Below are 15,299 nucleotides of genomic sequence, written 5' to 3'. Positions count from 1 at the left end.
AAAAAGACATGAAAGGTGCAATTTAAAATCGAAACAAACTGTTGATCTGTCATGTTCAATTTCAAATTCAATATTTGAAGTTTAAACGGGGGGGGGGGGGAAGGGGGAAATGTACCCTCTTCTCTCTTTGTTTTCATTTGCAAATATGAATCACATACATTTGTAGACTATAAAAAGTGCCTGAAATATACAACTACAAGTCTTACAAACAGAATGATTAGAATACATTTGCAAAACTATTGATCAGGAGATTTTTTTTTCAAATTGTCAAACTACCTATAAGCAAGATCAGTTTTAAATCTACTGAATTGATGTTTTGAAAAAAGTATTCTTTTAAAACATTATACAGTATATTGCTGGAATATACATGAAAATTGTGAAAACATTTCACTACACTTCATTACATTAACCTCGAATAACTTGAAAGAATAGCACTTTACATAGATGTCATGGCTATAAAAAACATTTACATATTAAATGTTTTGTTTGTTTGAGTGAAATCTACAAACCTTCATGATGGTTGCATCTGTGCCATAATCTATAAGCGTTGCAACTCAGCTTATGGATTAATTTTGGGTAAAGGGAGGGGGACTCAATCTATAGTATGAATGCAAAAATGTGATATTTTTTCATAATTAAGCTATTAAGTAGCAGAAGCTGTACTTGCAGACCTTTTCTAAACATGTGGATATCAAACCAAATCATATCAATGAAAGAAGGAAGCTTTGGGTACTTAGGATTAGCAGTGTATTTATTTTCTCTATATTTAAAAGATCTTGTGTGGGGTTGGGGTGGGGGGTTCAATGCAAAGAAAAACAAGTAATAGAAATAAGGTTGTCCAAGTGCATGGTGAGATACCACATACTTCACAAGTTGACATAATTCCTCATACAGTTTGCTTTATTTCTTCATGATGACAGAAATAAAACATAACCTGAAAGGTACCTTCTAAGTATTGAATCATAGTTCTGCTTTCAACTGATCTTCAAATAATATTCCATGTCCTACTCTGTGACCCAAGCATTGTTTCTCAGTGACAATTAATTACTGTATCTTTCAGGTATTTAACCTAAATTTCCATCATGAATACTTCGATGACTGCGTTGGAACATACAAATATTACTATGGATCCACATTACTTTCCTGATGTATCATATTTTAGTTGTGAAGCAAGGAAATGTTGTGTCACAGTCACTGATTGTATCTTCTCACGAACAAAACGGTTATTCTCCCAAGCTTTGAAAATGTCCTTCAAATATGTCCAAATATGAGTCAAGTATTTTTGCAGAAATGATAGTCCATGACGAAAAAAACTTGATGTTGAATGTTTCACAGATAGTGATACAGTATTGTAGCGCGCAACAAATTCCTTAAGACTCAAAATTATTTGTCTGCAACTACTATGCAATAGTCGTCTACAACTGATATTCCGTAATGCGTTCCCTCTTAAATAAGACAAAGCAAATATCCGATCTAAGTTTCACATGGTTAATTCGAATATAAGCATGTCTTCCAGACTGAGAACAACAAATTCTCTGAGTAGAATGCTGGTACTACAAACGTTGAGAACGTTTGGGAACGTTTGGGAACGATTAACTGAAAACAAATCAAAACAAAAGGATACAGGAAGTGAGAACTAAGCTACGTTCACACTATGACACAGGAAGTAAATACTCTCTTGACCAGGAAGTAAATACACTCTATGACACAGGAAATTAGAAACGGGAAGTAACTAACAGGAAGTAATACTCCCTCTAAGATGACTCAGGGGTCAAAGGTCATAATAGGTGGGGTGGTCACGTGACCCACCTCAGTAAACGCCCTCTAACGGTGACTGAACGTTTACTTTCGTTGACAAAATCTCATTTGCATAAAAGCAACCCTGACTTAATGAACAATTAGCTGCTTTGAAACAATCACTAACTCAAAGATGCATAAGAATACAATCACTTAATCTTTGTACTATAAACGTAATCAGAGTCCAACTTGAATGTGTCCATTATAGCATTCATTGTTCGCATACTTCAATAAGGTCCTTGGCCTTTTGTTAGGCACACATGCTCTTAGAGTCTCACAAGGAATAAGGCTATTCAATGTTCCTTCAAGAATGTCTGCTTTAAAGTCACAAAAGAATCAACTGAATTGCTTACCGATTTTGTGTAGGGTTGTATAAGACTATCGCATCAACAGGTTCAAAGCTGTTTCATCAAAATGGTCTTACAAGCAATCTTGGCGAGAACTATAGCCGGTCACTTTCAGAGACATGTCCACTCTCTGAAGGTCTAACTTAAAGTGTCTAAAAGCACGCTTGGAATGGCTGCATGTGCGCAGTGCGTAATACAAAAGATAAACATTTAAGGACGGAAGTTGATGGTGACTCATGACTTTGAATTTGAACTATGGCCAAATAAGGGGATGTTGATTTTGACCGTAACATTCCGGTCCCCTAATTGTGTAGATGTGACTCGGAACAATTATAAATCCAATATTCTAAACTGGTCAAAACTCAATCTAATTAAACAAACATGAATAATATACTGTTCATATATCACTAATAAAAAAGATTAAAGTTCTTAGCTGTTCTTGTGTCCTTCAGACGAATCTTCAATAGCGTCGGCCTCCAGGAGCACACACAACTTATCCACTGGACGTCGTAGAGTAGCCGCTCTGGTCTTGACTTCTGCAAACCTGACGAGTCCCTTCTTGTCCTTCATCACTTCGGTGATTCTGCCCATGGACCAGGAGTTCCTCGGCGCTGTGTTGTCGACGATCAACACCACGTCTCCAACGTTGAGGTTCTTCTGATCTCGAGCCACTTCTGTCTCTCTTGTAGCAACGGGAGATATTCTTTCATCCATCTCTTCCAGAATATATCTGCCAGGTACTGCACTTGTCTCCATCGACGGCGTACGTAGTTGTCATTCTTCTGGAACAAGCGGGTGGCAGGGCCTGTTTTGGTTTCAGCATCAACAGGTGGTTGGGTGTTAATGCCTCTAGATCGTTCGGATCTTCTGACAGCCTGGTGATTGGTTGGCTGTTAATTATGGCTTCCACTTCGCAGAACAGCGTTCGGAGTGCTTCATCTGACATGCGAAGTGGTTGTTCTTTGAGCAAGGAAAAGATTATTTTCCTTATGGTTCTGATGTGACGCTCCCATACTCCTCCAAAGTGGGAACCTGCTGGGGGGTTGAATTCCCATTTGATGTCTTGTTGGTGGAGCATCTCAGCTATCTTCTCTTGGTTCCATCTCCTGATACTTTCCTTCAGCTCTTTGTCGGCTGAGACGAAGTTAGTCCCATTGTCTGATCTGATGGACCTAACTTGTCCTCTTTGTGCTATGAATCTTCTGATGGCGTTGATGCACGAATCTGTATCTAATGAGCAGGCTACCTCTAAGTGTACCGCACGAGTCGCCATACATGTGAAGATCGCTCCATACCTCTTCTCAGTGACATGGCCACGTTTGACCTCCAGTGGTCCGAAGTAATCTACACCTGTGCGAGTAAATGGCGGCTCTTCAGGGGTGATGCGGTCCTTAGGTAGGTCTGACATCTTCTGCTCACAAACTTTTGCTCTATATTTTCTACAGATGACACATTTGGTTACGAGGTTGCGGATTGCTGTAGGCGCCCGTAGAATCCAATATTTCTCTCTTAGCTTCGCCAGCATCGAGTTCCTTCCAAGATGTCCGACTTCTTTGTGGGTTTCTTGGAGTATGATTGTTGACACTGGTGAGTCTTTAGGCAGCACTATCGGGTGCTTGCTGTCTGGTGACACTGAGGCACGTTCCAGGCGTCCGCCAACTCGTATTATTCCTTTATCCAAAATTGGGTCCAGCTTATATAATGGGCTGTATCTCCTGACTTGCTTCTTTCGTTGTAGGAGTGCCATTTCATCTGGAAAATGCTTTCGCTGCACGTACTTCATGATTGCATCTTCTGCCCTTTGCAGATTCTCTTGTGAAACAGGTGGGATTGTTGTTTCACAACTCTTCTGGCTAGTTTCTGCGCTGGTGTCTTCATCACCTTCCTTTCTTTTGCGGCATTTATCTTGAAGGTTTTTCTTCGCTAACAGGAACCATCCGACTATTTTCCTTAGTTTCATCATGCTGGAGTAGCGTAGTAAGATCTTCTCTACCCCAAACTCTTGCTCTACTAGTAAGGTGCTGTACACGGATGCTTCCCGCTTGACTTCTGGGTCTTTATTACATAGCGCTCTGGAGATGTCCTGTTGTGTAGGCCATTCACTTTCTCGTTTCCACAGGAAATCTGGTCCGCGCAGCCATCTTTTGTTTTGCAGGAACTTGTCTACCGTTAGTCCCTAGATGTGTCGTCTGCTGGGTTGGATTTTGTGTCGACGTACTTCCACTGTTTACTATCCGAACCTTCACGTATAATGTGATCCGGTTGGCTACGAAGGTGTGGAATCGGGATGTTTCATTGGCGCAGTACTTAATCACCGATGTGCTGTCTGTCCAGAAGTATACCTTGTCGTTCTTAATGTCGAGTTCTTCCTCCAACATTCTGTTCATTCTCATGGCCACTGTAGCTGCTGTCAGCTCCAGGCGTGGGATGGTAATTTTCTTCAGTGGTGCAACCCTTGCTTTCCCATAAGGAAGGCGCAGTGAATTCTTCTGTTTTCATTTATGAGTCTGATATACGATGCAACACCGTATCCATATTCACTGGCATCAGAAAAGTGATGTATTTCACGTACCTTGACTTCGCCAAAGTCTGCTGGTTTGTAGCACCTCTGAGTTGATACGTTTTCTAGTTTGGAAGATCTGATAGCCATCTTAGCCATTTCTTGCGATCGTCTTCTTTGATCTTTGCATCCCAGCCAATACCTCTACGACACAAGTCTTGAAGTAGTATTCTTGCAGGTAGGATGAACGGAGCTGCGAGTCCAATGGGATCGTATACTGAGCTGATAATGATAGTATGCCTCTTCTCGTTGGAGGCCGGCTTTCAATGTTGATCTGGAATCCTATGGTGTCTGACTCGACCGACCATGAAGTACCTAGGGCACGCTCTACTGGTAGGCAGTCGTATTCCAGCTTCAGGTCTTTGATTTCCTTAGCTCTTTCTTCTTTTGGTATAGTCTCCAATACTTCACGGCTGTTGCTCACCCACTTTGTTAGACGGAAACCGCCTTTCTTGCAAGCAGCAGTCAGATCTTGCATCAACTCGATTGCCTTCTTCGCATTTTCTACCGACTTGAGGCAATCATCTACGTAGAAGTCTCTCTTTATTGTTTTGACAACTTCCTTGTTGAATAGGTAGCTGTTGTCATCGGCCATCTTGTGTAGTGCTGTGTTCGCGCAGCTCGGGGATGATACTGCACCGAACAGGTGAACCATCATTTTATAGACTCTTGGAGGGCTTTCTATGTTTCCATCTGGCCACCAATAGAAGCGTAGACAGTCACTGTCCTCTTCTCTAACCTTTACCTGGTGGAACATAGCCTCTATGTCTGCCATTAAAGCGATTGGTTCCTGTCGAAATCGTAATAACACTCCTAGTAGATTATTCGTCAGATCCGGCCCTTGTAGTAATAGGTTGTTCAACGACACACCTTGGAACTTTGCTGAACAGTCAAAGACAACGCGGATCTTCTCTGGTTTCTTCGGATGATATACTCCATGGTGGGGTATATACCATACCTTTCCGTCGTCTCGATCTAACTCGTCGTTAGGGACTTGTATTGCGTATCCCTTCTCAATTATGTCTGTCATGAACTTCTGGTAGTCGGCATGGAACTTTGGGTTGTTTCTCAACTTTCTTTCAAGGCCTTTAAAACGTTGTAAGGCATACTGCTGGTTGTCGGGTAGTCGAACTCTTTCAGTTTTGAATGGAAGTCCCATTTTGTAGTGTCCGTCTACTAGCTCAATGGTTTCCTTTACTTTCTGCATGAACTTCTTGTCTTCTTGGGAGTGTTCCCTTTTGTCATCTATCATGCGCTCAGGAAAATCAAGGTCAATGGAATGTCGCACTAACCTGTCTAGTTTATCCAATTCTTCCATATCCTCTACGGCCACAACTTCTGTTCTGTAGCTGGGAGGATGTTGCCCTTGTTCGTTCAATCTGACTACGTGCCAGGGGATCCATCCTACGCGTGTTCTGCATGCGTGAGGGGTTGAGTCCGGACCACGTATTGTTTCCAGAGGGGTAAATACTGCTGTTTCTCCGGTACCTATCATCAGTCCTATTTCGGCATCTATTCTTGGAAGCCTTATATTCTTCAAATGCGGCCATCTCATGAGATCCTCTTGGCGGGGAATGTAGTCTTCAGAGACGCCTATCTCTGGTTTAGTGTATACTGTTTTCAGCTCTACCTGTGGCTCTGAACAGTCTAGGTTGTAAACTTCTATGCCCGTGACTTTGTCGCAGGTGTGGCTGCCTAAGCCATTCACTGTATTTACCGTCAGCTTTGTCTTTCTGCCTATGGCTCCAAGTTTTCTCTGTAACGCTTCTGTGCAGAATGATATGACACTACCTGTATCCAGAAAGGCATAAGTCTGTACCATTCTATTTGAGCCTTTCAACTTCACCTTGACAGGGATAATAGTCAGCAGGACCTTGCAGTTATCATCATCACCACCGGTGTCATCGTCTTGACCACCGGTCCCCATAAAGGACTGTACTTGGTCCACCTCTGCCATGGTGCAGTGTACTGTGACACTCTCCGTCTGTACTGGTCTCTTTGAATTCTCATCTTTATCAGTTGTCGGTCGACAATCCTGATGTAGCACTGTTGGGTGTTTTCCTTGGCATTTGGAGCATTTAGCTTTCTGCTTGCATTGCTTACTCCGATGACCAGGTTTCAGACAGCCAAAACATACACCTTGGTTTCTCAGGAAGTTAACAGTATCTTCTTGACTGGCTGCAATCAATTGTTTGCAACTGTCGAAAGAATCATTGTTATCTTGGCAGTGCATTCATGGTTTCCGTTGAGCCTTGTGTGGTTTGGAGGTCGAAGTGTTGCTCTTCTTGCTCCCTTGGTTCACCTTTGTGTCTGTGCTTAGAACGCTAGTGGCGAAAGATTGTTCCACTTTGTCTGTGCCTTTCTTCTTTTTCACCGGGTTGTTGAGACTAGCCATTGCTTGTCTGCTGTAGTCCAGGCATGACAGTCTGCCTGCTCCAGACTTCACCAGATCAACAAAGTCTTCAAATCTTACTCTTTTCTTGGCTTTGCATAACTTCGCTGTGCGTTTACTCCAAGAATCTTGAATAAAGTAAGGAAGCTTCTTGACGATCCGTTTCATATTTTCTGAATGTTCTAGTATTTCTAGGCCATCAACACATCGGGTTGCTGTCTTACATCGATTCAAGAAGATGGCGAACTTGTCTAATGAGGCAACGTTGTCTGGCTGATTAGAGGCAGTCCAAGACTTCCTCAGGTAGGCGTTGGCTATCTTGTGTGGATCACCATAGCGCTCTTCCAGCTCCTCCATGGCACCCTGATATGCTTCACTTGCATCTATACCCGCATACCCTTGAACTATTTCATGGGCTGTGCCTTCCGTAAACTGTCTCAGCAGAGTGAGTTTATCTTTATCATCTTCGGCAGTCGGTACTAGTTTGGTCTCGAACTCATCTATGAATGATCTGTACTCCATGATGTTACCGTCAAACTTCTTTATCACTGTGGACATTTTCTTTATTGCTCTGATCATGGCCCACTGTGCAGAGTCACGCATCGTCTTACTCATGTTACTGCCACTGCTTCTGGTGGAAATTCTGGAAGCTGCTACACTGACTTCTTCTTCTAAATCATCCGCCTCACTGTCATTCTCCCTTTCTATTGTAGGAGTTTTCTCCTTATACACTTGTCCTGGTGTTGTGGTCTTTTGTGGTTTTGTTCTGGACACAATGGACTTGTCCTCCAGTGGTTCAGTCTTAATGTTGATGGAGATGTCGTCCTCGAATTCGTCACCAAAAAACTTATTCAGAGATCTAGCTCTGGCATCGGCTACGGCAATCTTTGTGTCAAGTTCATGTTGCTCCTCCTTGAGTTGAAGCTCATGTCTTGCCATGGCCCGCTCCATTTCTTGCCTCTCCCGGTGTTCTTGGAGTTGAAGCTTATACTTAGCACGCTCAATTTCTTGCTTCTTCTTGAGCTTGGCTGACATTGCCAACAGTTCAGCCTTTTCCCTTTCGTCTGCTAGTTTGGTGGCTGAGAGTGCACTGTGGCTCGTATGATGGCTGACCCCACTCTGGCTGCCAACTACAGACGGCTTCGGTGTGCCGACTTGAGAGACACTATCTTCTGGTCCTACATCCTCTTGTGGGTGAATTGGTGTGGGTTCGCAATTGGTGCTGGCTTCGCTTCTTGTTCGCTCAACCATGCAGTGGTGTCTTTAAAGAAGGTCCCAAAACGTCTTCGACATCGGCCAGCCAACGAAGGCGTTCGTCTGGCACCTGATCCTTTGGGAGTAAACTTTCGTATTCATAGCCCGTGTCTGCAAAGACTTCATGCAGCTCCTTCCACACTTCAAACTTCAGTTTGACTGTGAATAGGTCTGCCTTATCAGCGATGAGGTCTTGTATTTTCGTGGACTTTTGGGTTAGTGAACTCGCTGTTTTCTCTAAGAAGCCACCTTAGTAGATAACTCATATTTAAGTCCTTTTTCGGACAGTGTTCTGTCACGGCCGCTACGCCTGGGTTCTTGCAATTCCTTTTCCGGTGACGAAGTGCTTGATTTCTTTTCTTCGTCTTCCATGGTTTGACTTAGGTGAATATCACAAGTCCGATGCAAAATCGTTAATGAGAAATGTAGCGCGCAAACAAATTCCTTAAGACTCAAAATTATTTGTCTGCAACTACTATGCAATAGTCGTCTACAACTGATATTCCGTAATGCGTTCCCTCTAAATAAGACGAAGCAAATATCCGATCTAAGTTTCACGTGGTTTATTCGAATATAGGCATGTCTTCCAGACTGAGAACAACAAATTCTCTGAGTAGAATGCTGGTACTACAAACGTTGAGAACGTTTGGGAACGTTTGGAACGATTAACTGAAAACAAATCAAAACAAAAGGATACAGGAAGTGAGAACTAAGCTACGTTCACACTATGACACAGGAAGTAAATACTCTCTTTGACCAGGAAGTAAATACACTCTATGACACAGGAAATTAGAAACGGGAAGTAACTAACAGGAAGTAATACTCCCTCTAAGATGACTCAGGGGTCAAAGGTCATAATAGGTGGGGTGGTCACGTGACCCACCTCAGTAAACGCCCTCTAACGGTGACTGAACGTTTACTTTCGTTGACAAGATCTCATTTGCATAAAAGCAACCCTGACTTAATGAACAATTAGCTGCTTTGAAACAATCACTAACTCAAAGATGCATAAGAATACAATCACTTAATCTTTGTACTATAAACGTAATCAGAGTCCAACTTGAATGTGTCCATTATAGCATTCATTGTTCGCATACTTCAATAAGGTCCTTGGCCTTTTGTTAGGCACATGTGCTCTCAGAGTCTCACAATGGAATAAGGCTATTCAATGTTCCTTCAAGAATGTTTGCTTTAAAGTCACAAAAGAATCAACTGAATTGCTTACCGATTTTGTGTAGGGTTGTATAAGACTATCGCATCAACAGGTTCAAAGCTGTTTCATCAAAATGGTCTTTACAAGCAATCTTGGCGAGAACTATAGCCGGTCACTTTCAGAGACATGTCCACTCTCTGAAGGTCTAACTTAAAGTGTCTAAAAGCACGCTTGGAATGGCTGCATGTGCGCAGTGCGTAATACAAAAGATAAACATTTAAGGACGGAAGTTGATGGTGACTCATGACTTTGAATTTGAACTATGGCCAAATAAGGGGATGTTGATTTTGACCGTAACAATGCATTCTGCAAGGAGGACGGGTCGGTGTGGGGTGGAGTAGATGGTCACCTGTACGTTCCTTGAGACATGATTATTTCACTGGCGTCAACCTAGGGATGGTTTTCTAATGATGAAAGTCTCACGTGTTTTATACCTAGTTAAGCACTTTATTCTTGGCGATCAACAGATTAGAATCAACAGCCACCTGAAAAGAAGATAAATTATCAGAAGATTGTAATGAGATTCACGGAGAGTTAAACAGCTGAATGCATGGGAAAATAAATCTCAATCTGCACCAGATTATGTGATTAACTCCCCTCCCCCCATGGTTCTGTATAAGTATAGTGGAGGGTAACAGTGAGGTGATTTTCTCTTTAAAAATCCATCGACATTATAAATAAAAATATGGCACTGCATAATAAAAATTTATGTCAAATTTAGTGAAGGTGCTTGTAACACTTAAAGCAAGCAAACAATACTGAATACAAATAATAGCACAATATAAATGTAAAGTATTGTATATATAATGTTGTGTGTGTTTATATAAATTTTGTTGTTGTGTGTGTTTTATATAAATTTGCTTGCAATTTACATTAGTGGGTGTGATTTGTTTGAAGCTCTTGTTCATTGACGGGAAAGAATATTGTGAAACGATCAACTCTTAGATTTTTTGTTTGATTAGTCACTTTATTTTAACTTTCACAGTTATCATCATACTCATGGTGTTTTTTTTTTGGGGGGGGGGGTTTGTTTGTTTTTTTTACCTTAGGAACACAGGTCTGAAACAGAATTTAAAACAAGTATAAATAAGGTGATATAGTAGGAATTGCTTTTAAACTACGCAAGGTCTCATTCAAAACACCGTGGCATAATTTCTTTGTGGTTCAGTGACACCTTACATGTGGTGCTAAAGTCAATGAACTTTGAACTCAACGCAGAACAAAGTAAAAACTGGGCAGATAGGCGTTTGCTTATTGCTTACTACTTTGCGTGAAAAAAAAAATTACGTCTGACATTGTAACTTGTTAAAGAAATTATTATTGTACAGTTTATCACTTATCAGGATAACATATTCAATTTTAAGAAACAAACGAAGTTTGTGAACATTTAAAACCAGACGGTAGATCAGATAGGAGAGTTTGAAATGACATCAAAACAGCGGCCGATTTCGATTGCCCCGGCCGACCACCATAATAAACAATAGACTCGGATACAGCATACAACGCGGACTTTGTGCATAGAAAGTTCCGATCATGCACACGGAGTGACTGTCGATCAAAAAAATTGTTACAAGTCTCTCTCCCTTGCTTGACATTGACCTAGTCGCGTGTATGTGACGCATTGCGTCGGTTTACAAAGTATGTGCTTCCAGTTGTAGCCCATGCACAGCTTCCATTTACTTTCTTAAAGCAGTTTAGAAAATTCCTGGACAAATTCCTGGACATGTCCTCTACACAACAGTAAGATTAGAAGAGGGCAGATTTATTTTTCTTTTTTAAGCGGCGTCCCCCTTTCTTTTAGCCCAAGATCATACAGGTTCGCTGCGCGCGGTGCTGTTCCGCATGTTTATCAAAAGGAATCGTTGTATATGTAAAGTTTCAACATCGCCGCGATAACTTCACATCACAAATCGATACAGGACCCGATTTTCAAAATAGGTCAGACTTTCTCATATATGCACCATCAAAGGTATAGAAAACAGAACATTGACTTCGACCTAGCCTGCACATCGATTAGCTCCGGACCTGTAGCTTAGCCCCATCGGCGCAGTGTGTGTGATGTATACTGTAGTACATGGCATGACCTGTAGAATCACATCACGGGAGTGGTTATACGCCAACAGTTTAACCACCGAAATAAACATTTTAAGCGTCACCAGTGCTACTTCTGTGATATTTCATTAATTTTGTTTTCCTGTCATTATGGTAAATGCAGTTGTTTTATAAGCCTAAGGGTATTTAAGAGGCATTGGTGGACAAGTAACCACACGATCGGTCCCTCTAGAGGGACCGTGGTGTACGTGTAACCAAAACGACGGTGACGTTGGTGTTGAATACAAACTATCACTGTTTCACGGGTTGAACAGATACTGCAGATTGTGAGTGACTTCTAACTTTCAATCCGACTGAAATGGTTATCAATTTATATGGACACAGAATTGCAGAAGTGGAAAGATAGCCCGACAGAGGCCTTTTAGTTAGTTGTAAACAAACTCGGCATAAGTCCCAGTGCAGAACGATCGCGATGTCAGCAGCTGGGTCGATGTCGAATGGAACAACTGAAACATTGTAACAATTTCGCAGGGACCCCTGGATGATTGACAGGTTACCTTTTGCATGTTTTGTTCTATGCTGGGTTATCTTCTGATTTTGGCAGCGGGCAATCGACTGCATTGCATGCACTGCAGATCGACAAAATCCACCATTTTCTTTCCATGAAAATCGGCGGTTTAAAACACTCTTGCTTACATCAATTTTCACTCTAAATCATCGTCGATGAATAGGATTCACTGCTATTCTTTTGAGAAGGCAAGGAGTGGATAAAAATTAGTACCGTACTTAAGAAATAATCACTTTTTTTCACTCCACGATTTATGCGAGTGCCGGGCGATCGAACACAAACATATAATATTATTATCTCGCGGGTCTCAAGTACACATGGACGGTATCACTCGCGTTACTTCTAGTGCTTGAAAAACGATGTTATTCTATCGACTACCGTAATGGATATGTCAGTTCTCTTTAAAATTTACAGATTTGATTCATTGAACTTGAAAAAGTATAACATTAAACATTATGTACGGCATCGCTCCTTTAGTTTACATTTTAAAGGCAAAATTTCACATTTCTCATACTACCTACTCCTTTATCGAATGTTACAGAATGATAATATATCAATACAGCTGTTGAAATCATGAATGTACATGCCCCGGCGCCCCCTCCCCGCTTGTTTGATAGACGAAGCCAGGTCGGGTCGATACTGCATATCAACATAGAACAAAAATACATGTATTAGATCGAAGAAAATGAAAATTAATTAAATATATAGCAAATGAACTTACCACATTATCTCTTGACATCTTATCGTCCATGCTGACTGCAAAGAATGTCAATTGTTCCCTGTTATCTGCAGCAAAGTCGGGAAGACTCGCTCGTATCCAATGTGACTGCCGTACGTACGGTGTACATCACTACCCTGCTGTGAATAAGCTCCAAAAGCAGCCATAGGATTTATCTTCATCAAGTCAGGGGCAGGTAGTGCGCTACTTTCCCAAGTTTTTCAACTTCTGAAGCAAATAACCTATGTGCCACATTCCTACATTTCTTGTTCAACTCCAAGTTTTGCCCGCTCCGCGAAAAAGACCCCAAAAAAACACTCGTATACAGGCCTGGCCCTTGCACAGAGTGATCGAGCCCATCTATTTTCACTAGGTTAGGGGGTCTTTTCATCACCTAGGAGACGTGCGTTTGTACCCGCCGGCCATGACAGTGATCTATATCTTTTTAAAAGTGATCTTTATCTTTTTAAAAGTGATCTATAAGCCCAGGCAAAAAGTGGTCTATATCTTTTTAAAAGTGATCTATATCTTTTTAAAAGTGATCTATATCTTTTTAAAAGTGATCTATATATTTTTAAGTGTTTTTTATCTTTTTAAAATTGATCTATAAGCCCAGGCAAAAAAGTGGTCTATATCTTTCCAAAGTGATCTATGTCAATTTTCACTAGGCTAGGGGGTCTTTTTCTCATCACCCAGGAGACGTACGTTTCTACCAGTCGGCCATGACAGTAATAGGGCCCCCTAACTTCCAAAGTGGTCTATACCATCTCATTAACTACTGATATTTTACGTTGAACGTCACTGGGATGTAAGAATATGGGCATGGGTATATGATAAAATGGTACATTGGGTGATAAGGAGGATTGGGTTCGGATACTAGTAGAATTAATTTCAGCACATAAAATTAATTTGAAGGCATAAACTTAATTCGGTAAATGCATAATAAGTTAGTAATATACTATATAACACTTATTTGGGATGACTGCATGAAACACAATTAAAAATGCTTGAAAAATTATTTCTGGTCTATGTAAAATTAATTCTAACACACTAAAATTAATGGAAAACATAATTTTGACCAAAATGGCCCCAATATACATTATCTTTATTATTCTTTCTAGAATGAAGGCAAAGAAATTACAATTATTATTATTATTATTGAACAAAAGTTGTTACTTTGAAATCCATAAAATAAATAAAAAACAGTGAATTATGTTTTAAGATAGACCCTCTCGAGGGTCTATGGTTTGAAATAAAAAAACTGTGGTTACCGAAATGGTTACTATGGCAACATAAAACGAAAATGAACATGGAGTTCATGCTGTTATAAATACATTTAGGAGAGCATTTGCATAGTAACTGGGATTACTTTTAATGGACTTGGGAAAAAAAATTGAAATTTTAAAACGCAAATAGGTTACTATGGAAACACAGGGCAGTAAAAATGGATATCATATTTTGTCTTTCTAGCCCAAAATAACCCTTTGGTATAATATTTCTGTTGATTACTGGATTTTTACACTGGATATTTGGTCTTTCTAACCCAAAATATCTCTTTGATATAACACATTCTGTTGATTCCTGGATTTTAGATGGAATCTTTGAAAAACTTGTAATTTTTACTCCTGAATGGTTGCCATGGAAACATCTCACATTAAAATGAGTGTGATTTTTTTGGTGTGCTAAGCAGAAAAACCCTTATTATCAATTTTTACATCAATCAATAGTTCTTTAATAGGAATTAGGGAAAAAGTAACATTTTCAATCCCAGAATAGTTACCATGGCAACTCAAAACATTAAAATAAGTCTGGTTTTTGTGTTCTCTGACCCGAACTCCCCCCCCCCCGCTAGATAATTTTCATATCAATCAAAGTAACTTTTCATTGGATATTAGAAAAACTGAAATTTTCAACCCCTAAAATGGTTACCATGGAAACATTGGGCAGTGAAATCGATATCATATTTGGTCTTTTCGACCCAAAATACCCTTATGGTGAGATTTTCACGGGAATTGAACCTATCATTATTCGCGTTATTATTTCTATATACCGTACTCGTCCGAGTATAAGCCCCCGGTTCGGCAACACTAAACAGCGGTAAAACTAGGGAGGGGCTTATACTCGAGCAACCCCATGTTATCTGGCATGGACGCTTAATTTATGCTAATTTTATGCACGATTTTTTTCAACACCACTCGATCCTTCTATCGCTTTCAAAATCGACTTACACATCCAAAGAATTGTGTGGAGAATATTTAGTGTAGAGATATTGGCCGCCGATCATTCCCAGTGACACTGAAGAAACTCACAGTTCTCGATCAACAATAGAACATTGGTTTATTACTTTTAAACTCACGGTACAGAGCAGCACGCCGCATCCATGTGCGTTGCCAATGTA

General features: G+C 40.7%; 1 long non-coding RNA gene across 1 annotated transcript; it reads right to left on the bottom strand.

Annotated features, from left to right (window-relative positions):
• Nucleotides 1-982: 982 nt before the first annotated feature.
• LOC139131875 (uncharacterized) lies at nt 983-9,849 on the bottom strand. Its single transcript, XR_011552207.1, has 2 exons — nt 9,576-9,849; nt 983-1,596 (listed from the first exon to the last, which is right to left on the bottom strand). It is a non-coding gene; the product is annotated as an uncharacterized lncRNA (long non-coding RNA).
• Between the last annotated feature and the right edge of the window lie 5,450 nt (nt 9,850-15,299).

Source organism: Ptychodera flava, chromosome 4 (assembly GCF_041260155.1).
Source record: "Ptychodera flava strain L36383 chromosome 4, AS_Pfla_20210202, whole genome shotgun sequence".
Lineage (NCBI taxonomy): Eukaryota > Metazoa > Hemichordata > Enteropneusta > Ptychoderidae > Ptychodera > Ptychodera flava.
This window is presented reverse-complemented; position numbering and strand designations above follow the sequence as displayed.